This window comes from Ursus americanus, chromosome 22 (genome assembly GCF_024610735.1).
Source record: "Ursus americanus isolate L20-20 chromosome 22, mUrsAme1.1.p, whole genome shotgun sequence".
Classification (NCBI taxonomy): Eukaryota; Metazoa; Chordata; class Mammalia; order Carnivora; family Ursidae; genus Ursus; species Ursus americanus.
This window is the reverse complement of record NC_142148.1, coordinates 51,028,460-51,042,683: the sequence shown is the minus strand read 5'-3', so window position 1 is coordinate 51,042,683 and position 14,224 is coordinate 51,028,460. Positions and strand designations below refer to the sequence as shown.

Below are 14,224 nucleotides of genomic sequence, written 5' to 3'. Positions count from 1 at the left end.
TCCAAGTAAGGTCACGTTCCAAGACTCAGGGGATGTGGATTCCGAGGGACCCTTTTCCCTCCGGCCGAGGGTCTGATGGGTGCCCCTGCTTCTTCCCTGTATTATCGCACAGTTGTCCCCTGATACAGTCCCATGTGAGGTCTGCTTCTCAGGGGCACAGGGCTGACGCACAGAGCTGTGGGGCGAGAGGCTGGGGCTTGTCCCGGGGTGGGGCGGGTGAGTGGCATCCAGAGTGGCTCCCACAGGCCCAAGACTGGCTGCCAGCTGGACAGGCGTCGGGGGGGGGGCTCTGTGGGGGCAGGTTTGGAGGAAGGAGAGACACCGGGTGGTACTGAGAATGCTCAAGGACAAGTCCTGGGGCCCAGAGGTCATTGCAGGAGGCTGGCCTGGCCCCTGACCTCCTCAGTCCCCAATCTGTTTGCTAGGGTAAGGGACACAGAGGGGCCCTGAGGGTGTGCCACGCCTCCACATGCAGGGGCTGCCTGGGAGGGCAGACCTGGTTCCGTTGTCCAGGGAACCCAGGTCATGGTGCTGACCTGAGGCTGGGCATTGAGGCCCAGGTCAGAACCAAGAATGGCCAGTCCAGGAGGGGATGCGGCCAGAGAGGAGCAGAGGAGGGGTGGGGGTCAGTGTGGGATGCTGCAGGTGAAGGCTGCGGGCAAGTTCTGGGTGGGGGGGCGAGGTGCAAGATGCCCGTAGGTTCCTGTGCCCCCTCTCCTGGGTTTCCAGTCCCTGATTGAAAGGGGAGCAGGTGGACACCATCCTGCCTGCAGCCCCCTGTCTGGCGGGGGAGGAGCTGTCTCCTTCTCCAGGGTCTGATCCCCAGTAGGAGCGGGAAGGAGCTCTTAAACTCACTCGCAGGTCAAGGGCTGTGTTTCAGGTAATGAAAATGCCTGGGACCCAAAGCCTGTGTTGCTTTTAACAAAATGCACCTTGGCTGACTCTCCCGGCCAGCCCTTCCAGACCATTTGATGTCAGCGTCCCCAGTCCTCCCATGCAGGGTGGGGTGTCTCTCCAATGGAGCCCCTGCTCAGTGCCTGTGGCCTCCATCCTCTTAGCAAGAATGTTCCTAGATGCGTGGGGGGAAGTGGGAGGGGCTCCTTCCTTCCGTAAAGCCCCAAGCTGAGCTGAGCCTAGGCCTTGGAAGGGCTCCAGTGCTTGATAAGGACTAAGGACGTCTCTGGGTCAGGGGTGAACGGAGGAGGGGGTGACCTGGGTCCCAGGGATAGCTGTCCACCAGCTAGCTCTCGGTCTCCCTCCTCCCAGGTGTGCACGTGCAGAGGCAAACACACAGGTGTAAGTGCACGCCTGGAAACGTCAGAACCAGCTGGGGAAGGAGGGTTGGGGCTAGGCAGCAGGGGGGCCTCCAGGCCTCTGCCCCTCCCTGACCCTGGGGTCAGCCTGGCTTTGGCTTTGGAGGTGAAGAGGGACAGAGATGGGACAAGAGAGCCCCACTGCCACTCTGACCTGAGCTGGCCCAAGGGACCCAGCTCCTGGCCGGGGCCCAGGCAAGCCCAGCACTTCCGAGGCTTCTCTGTGGGTGGGAGCAGGACCACCCTCCTGGGCTGGTGAGAGAGAGTGTGACCTGCATGGACTGGCCTCCACAGGCTCCCTCAAGAGCCCTGAGAGAATGAATCCCCTCTCTTTTGGGAAGGTGGTATTTCCAGTCTGGCCTTGGAGGTCCTGCTCTGGGTTCCTGAGGCCCTGTTCTGTCCTCTCTGAGCTTCGTTCAGGACCCAGCTGAAAACACTGCCCTGGGTCGTGGGGAGACAGGAAAGCCACCAGGCCACCCCAGTGTCTATGCCAACATGCACAGTGTGTGCGGAGACAGGTCCCAGTGGATTTACAGAGCACTGTGAGGTGATGGCCTTGAACTCTCACGGTCCTGGAGCTATAGATTTGATCGACTTTGGCCAAATGGTCTGAAAATCCCTTCTAATACAGTATTCCAGTGAGGGAGCTATTGTTAACTGCCAAGCGAATGCTAGAACCCCCTGAAGAGGAGCCGAAGGGCCCACGGGGTGAGCCTGTCCAGCCGGGGAAGGCTCCAACCATGCACAGAGAAGCAGGTCGGCCTCGGGCAGGGGCCTGGGCTTTGGGGGCAGACTGACCCAGGTGCGTATCCTCACACTGCCCACCGTTCGCTCCTGGGTCAACAGCTGACCAGATGAGCCTCGGTCCTGATCTACCAGATGGGGTGGCACATTTTCGTCGCGTTGCAGGGACAATCGATAAGAGAAGGCCTGTGTATGCATCAGGCACTGAGCAGCGATTGGGCGAGCAGTCCGCAGACTTTGCCGTCATTACCACGGCCTGCCCCTCACCTCCATCGAACCCGGACAGGCTGGGTAGCACTGCAGACGGTCCCAAGGAGGGGTGAGTCCAGGGCAGGGTGGAGCAGGAGCGTCTGACTTTTCCTGAGGGTCCACCTATCACTCATGCCAGCCTCGTGGGGTCTGCCTGGCTCTCCCCCCTTGCAGCTGGTGAAGGGTTGAGGGTGGGCTTGTAGGGGTCATTCTGCCTCTAATGCCCATGCTCTTTGCACCGGACGGGATGTAGGGCAGCACCCTGTCTTCTGAAAAGTGCCGTGTGAGAGGGGCTGAACCGAGGCTCCGGAGCCAGGAGCCAGTGAGGGGGAGGCTGGCCAGTAGGTCGGAAGCCCAGGGGCAGGCACAGAGGACATGAGCCTCATGGTCAGAGGGACGTGACGAGGGACTGAGGGGTGTGTTGGGGTGCAGAGGGTCGTCCTAACTTGGGAATCAGGGAGGCAGGTTCAGGGGGCTTCCTGGAGGAGGTGGTATCTGAACGAATGAAAGGTAGGTCAGAGTTATCAGGGAGGGAAGGGGAAAGAGCGTTCTAGGGCAACAGGAACAGCAGGTGCAGAGGAAAATTACCTTGAGTCACCTTGGGCCTCTCTCAAGTGCAGGTTAGCGCCTGACTTCCTCTTTTCCCCCCATTTACTGTTAGCTGTCTATTTTTACTTGTCTTAATTCCTGGTCTGGATGGGTTAAGATAGTTCTCGCATCTGTCCTCTCCTCCCGCCTGAGCACCCGGCGGCAGCTGACCACAGTGGCAGCCAACGACCCGTTGGGCAGGGCTGGCTTCCCTGTTTCCTGTGGAAGTCACCTTGTGTCCCCATTCTCTCAGCCTGCCCGCTGTCTCAGGGCGTCTGGGACAGGTGCGCGGTGTCTGAAGTGGGGAAGTACCCTCCATGCAACTGCATTGTTTTAAACACAATGGTGCTCCAGAAATAGACGAGACCGTTGGCTTTCTCTTTCTTCATATATACAAAGTATTTTGTATTTACAAAGAATATGTCTAATTATAACACGGGCACCGCTGGCCCACCCGCTGAACCCTCAGACGGCCACTGCACCCGGCCCGCACTCAGCGTCAGCACCCCGCTCTGCCTCATACTCTTACCAAGGTGTGTCCTGTCCACGCTTGGACTTTGTTAAATGATGCCATAGCGGGGGTTCTCCTGTGACTTTATCCTTTTACTCAGTATCAGGCCGGGGAGATCCCTGCTGAAGGGCAGGCACCCTGCAGCCCAGCTGGACCCTAACCAGTGGACAAGGGGGACTTTGTTCTTCTTTTCATCAAATACTCCTTGAACCCCTATTACTCTGTGCCCGTCGCAGAGCTGGGACCCGGGAAGTAACGTGCCCGGAGCACAGAGAGCCTGCCTGGGGGCCCCTAGTCTGCTGGAGCCGGGCTGGGTCCATGTCAGGACAGGTCCGATTTCAACCCCACTACGCCCCAGAACAGCCAGGCACAACGGCGGCCCGCACACAGTAGACACTCAATAAATGTTTGTCGTGCAGACCGAATGTTGCTCTTTAGGGGAGGGAAGTACTCTCACTTCATTTCACCACTGACGACATAGAGCATTGACCCTGTGCTCTTGAGGCCTGGCTGGACCCAGGCATGGCCTCGATCCCTGTAGGACCACAGGGCCCGGCCCGACACATGGCCCTCCACCGCTCACGGGGGTGCCTGGCGGAGGGCTTGTTGGACCTGAGGCCAGGGTGAAGGGCTGCCCTTTGGACCCGTGCAAACCCTGTGAGATGCTGAGCTCAGAGATTACGCAGTCTCCGAGTGAACAGGCGGTTAGCATTTACCAACACATGGCTTCCTCTCATTTACGAATATTTGAAAGAGAAAACTACTTTCGACAGCGGGGCTCTAGCTGCTTAGGGTGGGCTGTCTGGGCAGGTCGGAGGCATTTGGCAAGGCGGCCCCCCTGAGGCGTGGCGGCCCCGTGGCTTTGCCGCGACCCCATCTCTCCGGAGGGCGCTCGGGCTTCATCGGCTGTGCAGCCGTTCCGCGTCCCCTCTGCTGGAGCTGCGCCCTGGCTCTCTCGCAATCCCCGTCCTTCTGCACCGTGGGAGCGGACGAAAGAGGCCCAGCCCGAGGCACAGGAGTACACGAGTTGCTCACCACGCGTGCACACACATGCACACACACACCCAGCCCCCAGGATGCCCCATTTAGATGCTCACAAGTCCGTCAAGGTCATCAGTCCCTCTGAGGCTCCTCTGCCCCGCTCACCCGCCTGGTCCCGACAAGAGAGATCTTCCTGTGCGATCACTGTGCTGGGCTCCAAGGGAGTGGGCATCTCAGCCACAGTCCCTGCCCTGGGAGCGGACGGACCAGCACGAGGGCAGAACATCAGGCCTCTAGAGGATGGTGTTGTCCACGCTGGGGAGGTGGCACGGGGGCCCGTCATCTGTGGGGCCACAGAGGAGAAGCCTGGACTCACACACACACCCCCCCAGCCCCGTCCCTGTCCTGCCATCCTGCCTCCCAAGGGTTCCTCACTCTGGGCCCTCCCCACTCTGCACCCACTGCTCACTCGGACCCCTCGCTCACCAGCCTGATGACTGTAGAGCTCAGGTCCCACTTCCGGCCTCTGCCCTGCAGCCTGGGTCAGTCTCCTCAAATACCTCACTGGCTCCATGTCTTCCTGGGCCAAGTCCTCAGCCTCTTGCCACCATCCCCAGGACAGATGCCAGCCTCCCGAGCATGGCGCCTGAGCCTTCCCAACCTGGCCCCCGCCCCCTCTCCCGCTGTCTTCATCCCTCCCCAGTGTGCGCTGGAGCCCATGCACTGGACCCTGTTCCGGGGCCAGGGCAGAGCCGACGGCAGGACAGACCTCCCCACCAGCTCCTCAGCTGCGGGACCCAAGGACTTGCTTGTGGGGCTCTGCACACGCCACACCGTCCCCACTGCCTTGCCTGCCGTGCTCTCCAGGCCTTTTCTCCCTGGAAAATGCCTCTTCACCTTCCTGGCTGGTCTCAGGGCTTTCTCCTCTTGCCCGAGCCCCCCGCCGGAGCCCTGCTCTGATTCCTTAGCGCCTCTGCCCTCCTCTCTTCCCTGGGTATGCACTTGCTGCCCAGGGAGCTCCAGGGGGAGGGCCGGGGAGGGCTTGTATTTTATTCTTTGCGGGCCCAGCTATTATCACAGAACCAGACGTATAGTAGGTGCTCAGTAAACATCCCAATAGAACCGAGCACGCGAAGGCTCAGGAGGGGAAGCGGCTTCCCAGCGAGCGCCTTCGGACAGCTTGGGTCTGGGAGCGGTCACGTCTGACTTCTTCATAGCCAACATTTTCTCCTGATGTGCTGGTCCTCTCGTTCCCCGGAGAAAACTCTTTATTCAGACTCATGTTTTTCTTTGTTTATGGATATGTAAACTTTACCAAGAAAATTCAAAGCCTGGCTTATATTTTCACGTGGAAAACCAGCTAGCCCTCAGCTCAGGACTTTTGTGAGGAATAAATAATTTAACTGTTTTAGCTGTAGTGCAGTTCCGTGTTGCTGGAGAAGGAAAGAAGTGCCCCGGATCCTTCCAGAACACTTGTTCTCCTGGGCCCTGGGGGAGGAAAATGCTCTGGATCCCTGCAGGATTAATTTATTCCAAAGAAATAGAAGAATGCTCGGTAGGCGAACATCGGATGAAGTGCCAAAGGCCAAGACAGCCTGTCCTCCGGAAGCTATGCCCTGGGAGCAGAAGGAGGTCACACAGGAAACCTCCGGGGAGGGCGGACCCAGCCTGGCCACGGGTGGAAAGAGGACACGCCCCTGGGGCATTTGGACCCTGGAGAAAGGACCAGAGGAGTAGCTGAGCCCGAAAGGCTTAGGGAAGAGAGAAGAAGAGTCAGAAACAAGTTTGTGTTGGTGCCTCGTAGGCCAAGACACTCCCTCAGCTGTCCTCACCGTGTGTGCTCTAGGCCTTGAGTTCCTGCTTTGCCTCATGTGAAAATCTGGCCCCTGATTTCTTTCTGTTAGCGTTTCTGGGGTACCCCTGACCTTTGTTTTACTTTTAATCATCTGGTGGAATTTCGTGTTAGGTCCTTTCCTTGTTACCAGCATCACACTGGATTTTGTATTTTGACCTGTTCTCCAGGTCTGTTTTTCAACTGGAAGATTTCACACATCTGCGCGAAAGTATATTCATTCTAGACTGTAAAGCAAAACACAACAGATTACACAGCAGTCTGTTTAGTATCAGCTCACAAATGTAGGACTAAATCCCAAACTGTGTGGGCGGAGCATGTGTGTGTATGGACGTACATCAAAAACTTAACTGCTTATCCTGGGTGGTGTGAGCTTTTTCTTTTTGCTTAAATGTATTTTCTCATGAACACGTGTCACACATACACAAAGGATTAAAGTTTCATAGGTTAAGAGTCAAATAATTTGCAACCAGGTTTAAGGGCAATGGGGCACCTCAACTCTTGATGGAAGAAACTCACATTACCTCTGGAGCTCTCGGCCAGAGGTGTAAAAAGGGCAATGATTTGAGGACAATAAACACCGGCTGGAACATGGTGACGAGCACCCGAACGCTGCAGTGGGCATTTCGGCTCTGTCGTGTGTGGACGCTTACGGTTATACATGTCAACATGACCCAGTGTCCACTTACCATTAAGTCAGAGGACTGGCCCTGTAGATGATTCCTATAAACCATGAGAGCAGAAGGTCATGCCGATCGCACCTGACCATCGACCGTGGTGTATGTGACGCTGGACCCTCAGAACAACCCTGCAAAGTAGGTAGTACTATTCCATCTTACAGACAAGAAACCGAGGCCCAGAGAGAGAAAGTCACTTGCCCAAGGTCAAAGACAGCACATATTGGAATCAGGATTTGCAGCAGGGGTATGAGAATGAGGAGGCCGGAACCCTGAGTTCAGGGTTGTAGCTTGGAGGGAAATAGCCCCTCCCACTGGGGGAGGAGGTAGGAGAACACAGGTGCAGCCCTCAGCCGAGGTGTGCTCTGGGCAGCCCTGCAGGGAGGCGGAAAGCACCATGCATTTGGTGGGGGGGCCCTGACCAAGTCTGGGTAGTGCAGGACAGGCTCAGGGAGGGGTGGGGCTGGCAACATGGGGGCCCAGACTTCGAAAGGCCCATATGCCTCCTGGGTCGGACTTGTAAATATTCAAATGTCCCCGCTCTCTACACGAGGCTCTTCCACAGTCACCGGTAGGTTCAATTTTTCCAACAGCCGGTGAGGTGGGGGTCATCCCTGTTTTACAGATAAGGGAACAGGCAAATATTTGTCCCCTTCGGTGGACTGCCTTTTCATGCTCTTAATAGAATCCTTTGATGCACAAAAAGGTTTTAATTTTGATGAAGTCAGTTTCTCTCTCTTTCATTGGCTGTGTTTTTTCTGTCATATGCAAGAAATCATTGCCAAATCCAACGTCATGAAGCTTCCCTCTATTCCCTATATTTAAAAGAATTTTAACACCTAAACCACCGCTAAAACGCACAAGGCGTGCTGCTATATACCACAGTTTGAGACCGGGTCCTCCTAAACTCCGTTAGAGGGATGCCTGGGTGGTGCAGTCGGTCGGCGTCAGACTCTTGGTTTTGGCTCAGGTGGGGGTCTTGGGGTTGTGCGATCCAGCCCTACCGGAAATCTGCTGGAGATGCTCTCCTTCTTTTTGCCCCTCCCCCACACTGCACGTGCTAAGTAATAAACCTTTAAAAAAAATAAACTCCATTAAAAAAAATTTATTGAGATGAAACTCCATAGCGTAAAAGTAACCTTTTCGAAGTCGACAGTTCGGTGTTGTTCAGCATTACTCACAACGGTGTGCCCATCCCCCTATTTTTGCCTCTGTCCTTTACGGTTTACAAACAATTTTCATATCTATTTTCTCCTTTGCTCTTCACAGTAATCCTGAGAGTGAGACAGAGCAGCAAGGCTGCTCCTAGGGATGGGGGTGCCCGCAGCAAGAGCCCCTGTAACAGCGAGCTCTGCAGCCAGTCCGACCTGTCCCTTCCCTGGCTCCAGCGTGGGGCGGTGTTACGCCCTTGCAGGTGGCCCCGTTAGCCAGGCTCTGCGTGCTCCCGCTTCTCCCTTGCCTGCATCGTCTGCCTCTAGATGGCCGTTATGTGGCTTTTCCACCTGTGCCTTTGGTGGCTGGTTATCTGCACTTCTGTGTCCAATCCCATCAGCACTCAAGGACAGGGCAGGCGTCTGCAGCACGAGCACTGGGGACTCACCGAAAAGCACAGGGTAAAGAAGGAGCCCTGTGGAGGACCTGTGGCCTTCTCGGGTGTTAAGGGTGAAGCCCAGAGAAGCAGAACCTCGCAGGCCCCGTGCACGGCGGGAGCCAGGCCCGGACCCGTTCCTACCTGGAGCTCCCTTCCTCAAACCCACCCTTGCACCTCTTGGAGGAAAAGGGACACTGCTCTCGCCCGAGCCTCACTTAGGTCTTCTTGACAGCCGCCAAGTGTTTACCTCCCCGAGTCCTGACCACACCCAGCAGCATTTGAACAAACAGGAAGCCGCCGAGGCTTAGGGCCAGTGAAGAGCTTGGCTGTCCCACAGCTCGCACAAGAGCCAGGCTCCAGCCCAGGTCCCTAGAGCCCAGGGCTTTGCTGCCTTCCTGGAGTGGCTCATGCCTCCAAGCCGCATCAGTGAGCCTTTCCTGGGCACTGGGGGTTCATGGGTATCTCCACTCTGCCCTGTGCTGAGGCCACCAACAACGAAAACACCACGGAGAGAGCCAGACAAGTATGAGCAAAATCTGTCCTGCTTTGGAAGTCAGTGAGTGTAACTACTTGGCTCATTGGTAACTACCAATGAGATCGCGGATGCCAGACCTAAGTGAGAACCAGCAGTGACCCACAGCCAATAAATAGGTGACTTAGTGAGTGAAACTCAGAACCCATGAGTCAGGCTGCGGGCAGTGAGGGCCTCACCAGGCTGGGAAGGTTGGAGGAATACTGCACTCCCAGGTCCAGGCCCACCCATCCCCCTTGTGATTCTGACATTGCTTTGTTCCTTTTCATCTTAGGCTGATGACAGATGTTTGACATTATCATTAAACATTTGTGGTTTTTAAAAAATGAATCATGGATTATTAGAACTAGAAAAGTTCCTTTCATATCATTTCCCGCTTTTTCTTTTTTAAAGATTTTATTTATTTATGTATTTGAGAGAGCTAGAGTGAGAGAGCACAAGCAGGGGGAGCAGTAGAGGGAGAAGCAGGCTCACCTATGAGCAGAGGTCTCAATGTGGGGCTCAATCCCAGGACCCCAGGATCATGACCTGAGCCCAAGGCACACACTTAACCCACTGAGCCACCGAAGTGCCCTACCCGCTCGGTTTTATAGATGCTTATGCTGGCCTGCAGAGAGGGATAGGGATGTGCCAAGGTTGGCGGGCAGGCAGAGCTGGGACTGGGACCAGCCACGAAAGCCAGCCTCCTGGCCCCAGTCTGTGGCTGGGGGAGGCCCACGGTCCCTCCCCCCCCCCCCGGAACAGGCCAGTCTGGAGCTGGCCAGATAGGGGCCCTGTCTCCTCTCAGACCCTCCTCATCTCTGTGCTCCCAGGCTCCATCCATTCCAGCGGTGCCCACCCCGCGGGGTTTCCTGCCGAATGTTGCTCAACCTCTCACTAGACAGAGCCAGCAAGGTTAACCGGGTTAACCAGGAATGGATCTTTCTACCCCTTCCCCACCAGCCTTTTCTGCGTCCACGCCCGACCAACTCCGCAGTCCAGGGCACAGGAGGGCTTCCAGGAGGCAGCGAGAGCCGGGATCACGCCCGGCCTAGGTCTCTCCTCGCCCTGTAGAGCCGACCCAGGGCTCGCCAGAGCAGGTGACTTTCATGCCCTCCGCCCCGGGGGCTGGGCGCCCTCGCCTGCCACCTGGGGACTCCGCCCACTTTCCTCCGTTCCCCGGGAAGGGGGCTGCCGGTGAGGTGGGGCCAATGGGAGGGAATGCGCGCGCACAGACACGGCGCACGCGCCAGGATCCGCGAGCCGGTAAGGAAATGACGACCTGGCGCGGGGCCCCGCGGCCGCGCCTGCCAGACCCCGCCCCTCTGGGGGCGCCGCCGCGGGGAGGCCCCGCCCCGCCAGGCCCAGTTAGGGCTCCGCCGGCCCCGCCCCCACAGAGGCCCCGCCCCCACCGGACCCCGCGCGCCGCAGCCGGCCACGTCACCATGGAGGCCCCGCCCCCAGGAGGCCCCTCCCCGGGGGAGGTACCGCTCCACAGACGGCTCATTGCGCGAACCCGGCGGCTGGCTGTGGGCCGCCTGGGTGCTGTGCAGGCGGCGCTGCGCGGGGCGCCAGGCTGGGGTCGGGGTCGGCGGCCCCAGGCGCCCGAGTGGGGTGCGCCCAGCGGGGCGCAGCCGCCAAGCAGCCATGGCGGAGGCCGCACCGCAGCACCTGACGCTGCCCTCAGGGCTGCTGGAGTCGTGCGCGCTGCTGGGGCCCTCCCGGGACAGCCCCCGCGGCCCCGAGCAGGTAGGGGCCGGTGGGGAAACGGAGGCGGGGCGCGGCCGGGCGGCGGCTACGATCGGAGCGCTGGTCTGGCCCCGGCATCCCGGGCGTCTGCGGGGTGGGGGCGGTGCTCGGGGCTCCGGCCAGACCCCCCCCTCCACCGCAGCCCGCCCGGTGCGGGGACCTTGGCTGTCCTGGCCGCGGAGGAGTCGCGGGGGTCTGCGGACTGGGGAGCCCTCGCCGGAGAGGAGCGCGGGCTCGGAGGACGCCCCTCCGGGTGCTCCGCCTTCGGCCGCTCGGTCTTCGGGAAGCACACCTGGGCAGGGTGAAGGCGGCTGATGGGGGGAGGCGGGGGTGCGCCGGGGCGCCTGGGGTTACGTGGCGGAAGAAAGGATTTCATTCGTTATCCCGGACTTACTGTCTCCTCGGTGGTGGGTGCTGTGCCAGGCACAGCATCGTGAGGTTTGGGGTTTTAGATGTAAGGGGCACTTTCAAATGTTCTGCATTTAGTCATTTTGCGATGAAACCTTCCTGTTTTTCTCGCTTGCAGAAAAGGCTGCCTACTCCCCCCCCCCCCCCCCCCGCCGCGGGGCCTTTTCTCTTTCTCTGTGTGCTAGCAGCCAGAGTGACAAACCCTTTTCCCGGAAAGCAGCAGTTTTGGACACTCTCATTCTCTGTGTTTCTTTACTGTGCCCCTGCTTTTTCTTGGTTGTGTAACCCAGGCTTTCTTTTGAATCGGTTTGTGGCCCTCTTTTTCTCTTGGTCCAGGATGTCCATATGACCCTATCTGTGGCATTTTTCTCTGGTTAGTGGTGATGCCCAGAGTACTCCGAGATTCCGGCTCTACCGCCCAGTTACCTGGGCAAGTCCTCATCTCATTCTGGACAACAGCAGTGAGAGGCACAGGAAGGCACCCGAGTATTTAGGGGTGCAGCGGAAAGGGTCGAGGTCATCAGGAGAAGCTAGATGTTGCTCAAATTAACTGGATAAATGTCTCTTAATGTCTTGGGAGTCTCCTTAGCTTTTTTTTTTTTTTTTTTAAGATTTTATTCATTTGAGTGAGGGAGAGAGAGATAGAGCAGGAGAGGGGCTAGGGGCAGAGGGAGAAGGAGAAGCAGACTCCCCGCTGAGCAGGGACCCAGGACCCCGGGATCATGACCTGAGCAGAAGGCAGATGCTTAACTGACTGAGCCACCCAGGCGACCTGTCTCCCTTAATACAGAGCCAACTTCGATGGTTTCTGCATTTCCCTCCTCCTTTCTTACTCCCCAAATCCCGGTGATGTCTGCATCCCCTTTTGACCTCTGTCTCCTCTGACCCTCATTGACTGAGTTATCTCCCTGCCTCTAATTTGCCAATGGCATTGCCTCCTTTTTCTTCTGATAGCAAATGACCTGGTTTCAGTTGCTTCTTGGGTGATTTCGGCATGCATGTTGGTTGCCCCAGGGTGAGACGTGTCTCGAGAGCAGGGTGAATGGCACGGTGGTGCTTTCCTGCCCCAAACAGGCCACGGCTTTCCCAGGCAAGTGGCAGTTTGCTACTCTGCATTTTAGCTATTACCCTTTTTATCCTACACGCTGATTCTGTTAGGGGTTCAGCAAGAGGTGGAGCGCAAATATTTGGAGTAGGAAAAAGGCAGCCTTTCGGGACGGATCCAACTTCCTGGGCTGAGCCTCCTTTAAGGCCGATGTTGACGTTACAGTTACCTAAACATGTGACTTCACTTGGCCACTCTGCTGTTATAGCAGTTCTATTTCTAACGTCTGAGGCTTTTTTTATAACTCTGAAAATCACCATTTCTCTGTCGTTGACGCATTCCTGCTGGGTGACAGATGAAAACAAGCCTGGAGGTATGAGAAACATTCCACTTCCTGGTAGGGTAGTAAGGAGTCCTAACTTTCCATTTCATTTCTTAGATGGGTGGTGTTTTGTGAGGGTAGTGACAAAGACTTGGAGAATACGTCCACCCCATGGGAGGTTCTGGCTTGGTTACATCTCTCTCTACTCCGTGGTTGCCGTGGAGACGAGGCGTGGGGTGTGGAAGGATCCACCACTAAGCCTCCGAGTGGGCCGAGAGCTCCGTGCCTCGAGTAGCTCACTGGCGTAATTCTTGGTGTGAAGGCAACATTGTAGCGGTTCTTGGTGGAGAGCGTCCAGGCTTTCGGTTTCTAGAGCAGCGCTGTCCACCAGAACTTTCTGAGTGATGACGCCAGTGTTCCTCATCTGTGCCATCCGTGTGTCGGCCACTAGCCACACATGGCTACCAGGTGCTTGAGGCATGGCTAGTGCCACTGAGGAACTGGATTTTACACTTCATTGAATTTTAATTTCAATTTCAATAGCCACGTGGCTATTAACGGTGGTGGACAGCAAGTTCTAGAGCGCTAAACAAATCTGTTTTCTGCTTTATTTCACAGATTATGGCCCATCCTGTGTGAAGATCAGTGCGGTTCTATAATCTAACAGAAATAAATCTGTGGGGGCGCCTGGGTGGCTCAGTCATTAAGCGTGTGCCTTCGGCTCAGGGCGTGATCCCGGCGTTCTGGGATCGAGCCCCACATCAGGCTCCTCCGCTGGGAGCCTGCTTCTTCCTCTCCCACTCCCCCTGCCTGTGTTCCCTCTCTCACAGGCTGTCTCTCTCTCTTTCAAATGAATAAATAAAATTTAAAAAAAAAAGGAATAAGAAATAAATCTGTGATGCTATCAATTAGGGTGTGTGTGTCTCATTTTTTTTTAATTAGCTCTGGTTTTTTGGACTGAAATGGTTGTTCCCGGGGAGGGGTTAGTAAATCAGTGTGGGCGAGAGAAGAGCAGGAGTGACTGTCCCCAGGCTGTGAGAACAGACCTTGTCTCGCCCGTAGGGGAGGGGCCGTTGCAATGCTCTGGGATCTAGGACTGTGCATTCAGGAACTTACTCTGATGACCCAGTCGGACACGTGCACATATGTATGGCAGACACTGTTCACCGCTGCCTTTGCTCAGGTTGTGCGTGTGACGAAGAAGAGAGCACGCCAGCTGTCCCTCGGTAGGGCTGTTACTGCGTCGTCCCCGTGTGGCACCATACAGCTGTGACAGGGAATCAGCCACCCCATATGCTGAAGTGGAGAAAAAAGCTAGTGGAACCAGTAAAAGGAGATGATTGTATGTAGGGGGACAAATCATATTGATATATACGCACATAAGAAACGGGAAGGCTGTAATCTCCGCTGTGCATAGTATTACCCACCCTTTCGTGGAATTAGGGGGAAGGCCTTTCCTTTCTATTCTTATGTATTTTATTCTTCCTGTATTGTCGTTAGCTTTTAACATGAGACTGTATTGCTTATCCAACCAGAAAAGACGCAAGGACATACGTTCGGTGGAAAAACAGATGTGAGATGTATGGCCAAATGCCAAGTTGGCTGAATTTAGGCCATCTTACTTTAAGGGACTAGATAAATGGCGGGGCGAGAGGTAGTCTCCTGCCGTTAGCATGGTGACCG

General features: G+C 56.5%; 1 protein-coding gene and 1 long non-coding RNA gene across 14 annotated transcripts in view; both read left to right on the top strand.

Annotated features, from left to right (window-relative positions):
- LOC148108139 (uncharacterized) overlaps positions 1 to 14,224 on the top strand; it is a 485,477-nt gene that overhangs the window by 303,349 nt on the left and 167,904 nt on the right. The window lies entirely within an intron of this gene.
- On the top strand, positions 10,437 to 13,449 carry LOC148108140 (uncharacterized). The gene is made up of 2 exons (XR_015721083.1): positions 10,437 to 10,766; positions 13,160 to 13,449. It is a non-coding gene; the product is annotated as an uncharacterized LOC148108140 (long non-coding RNA).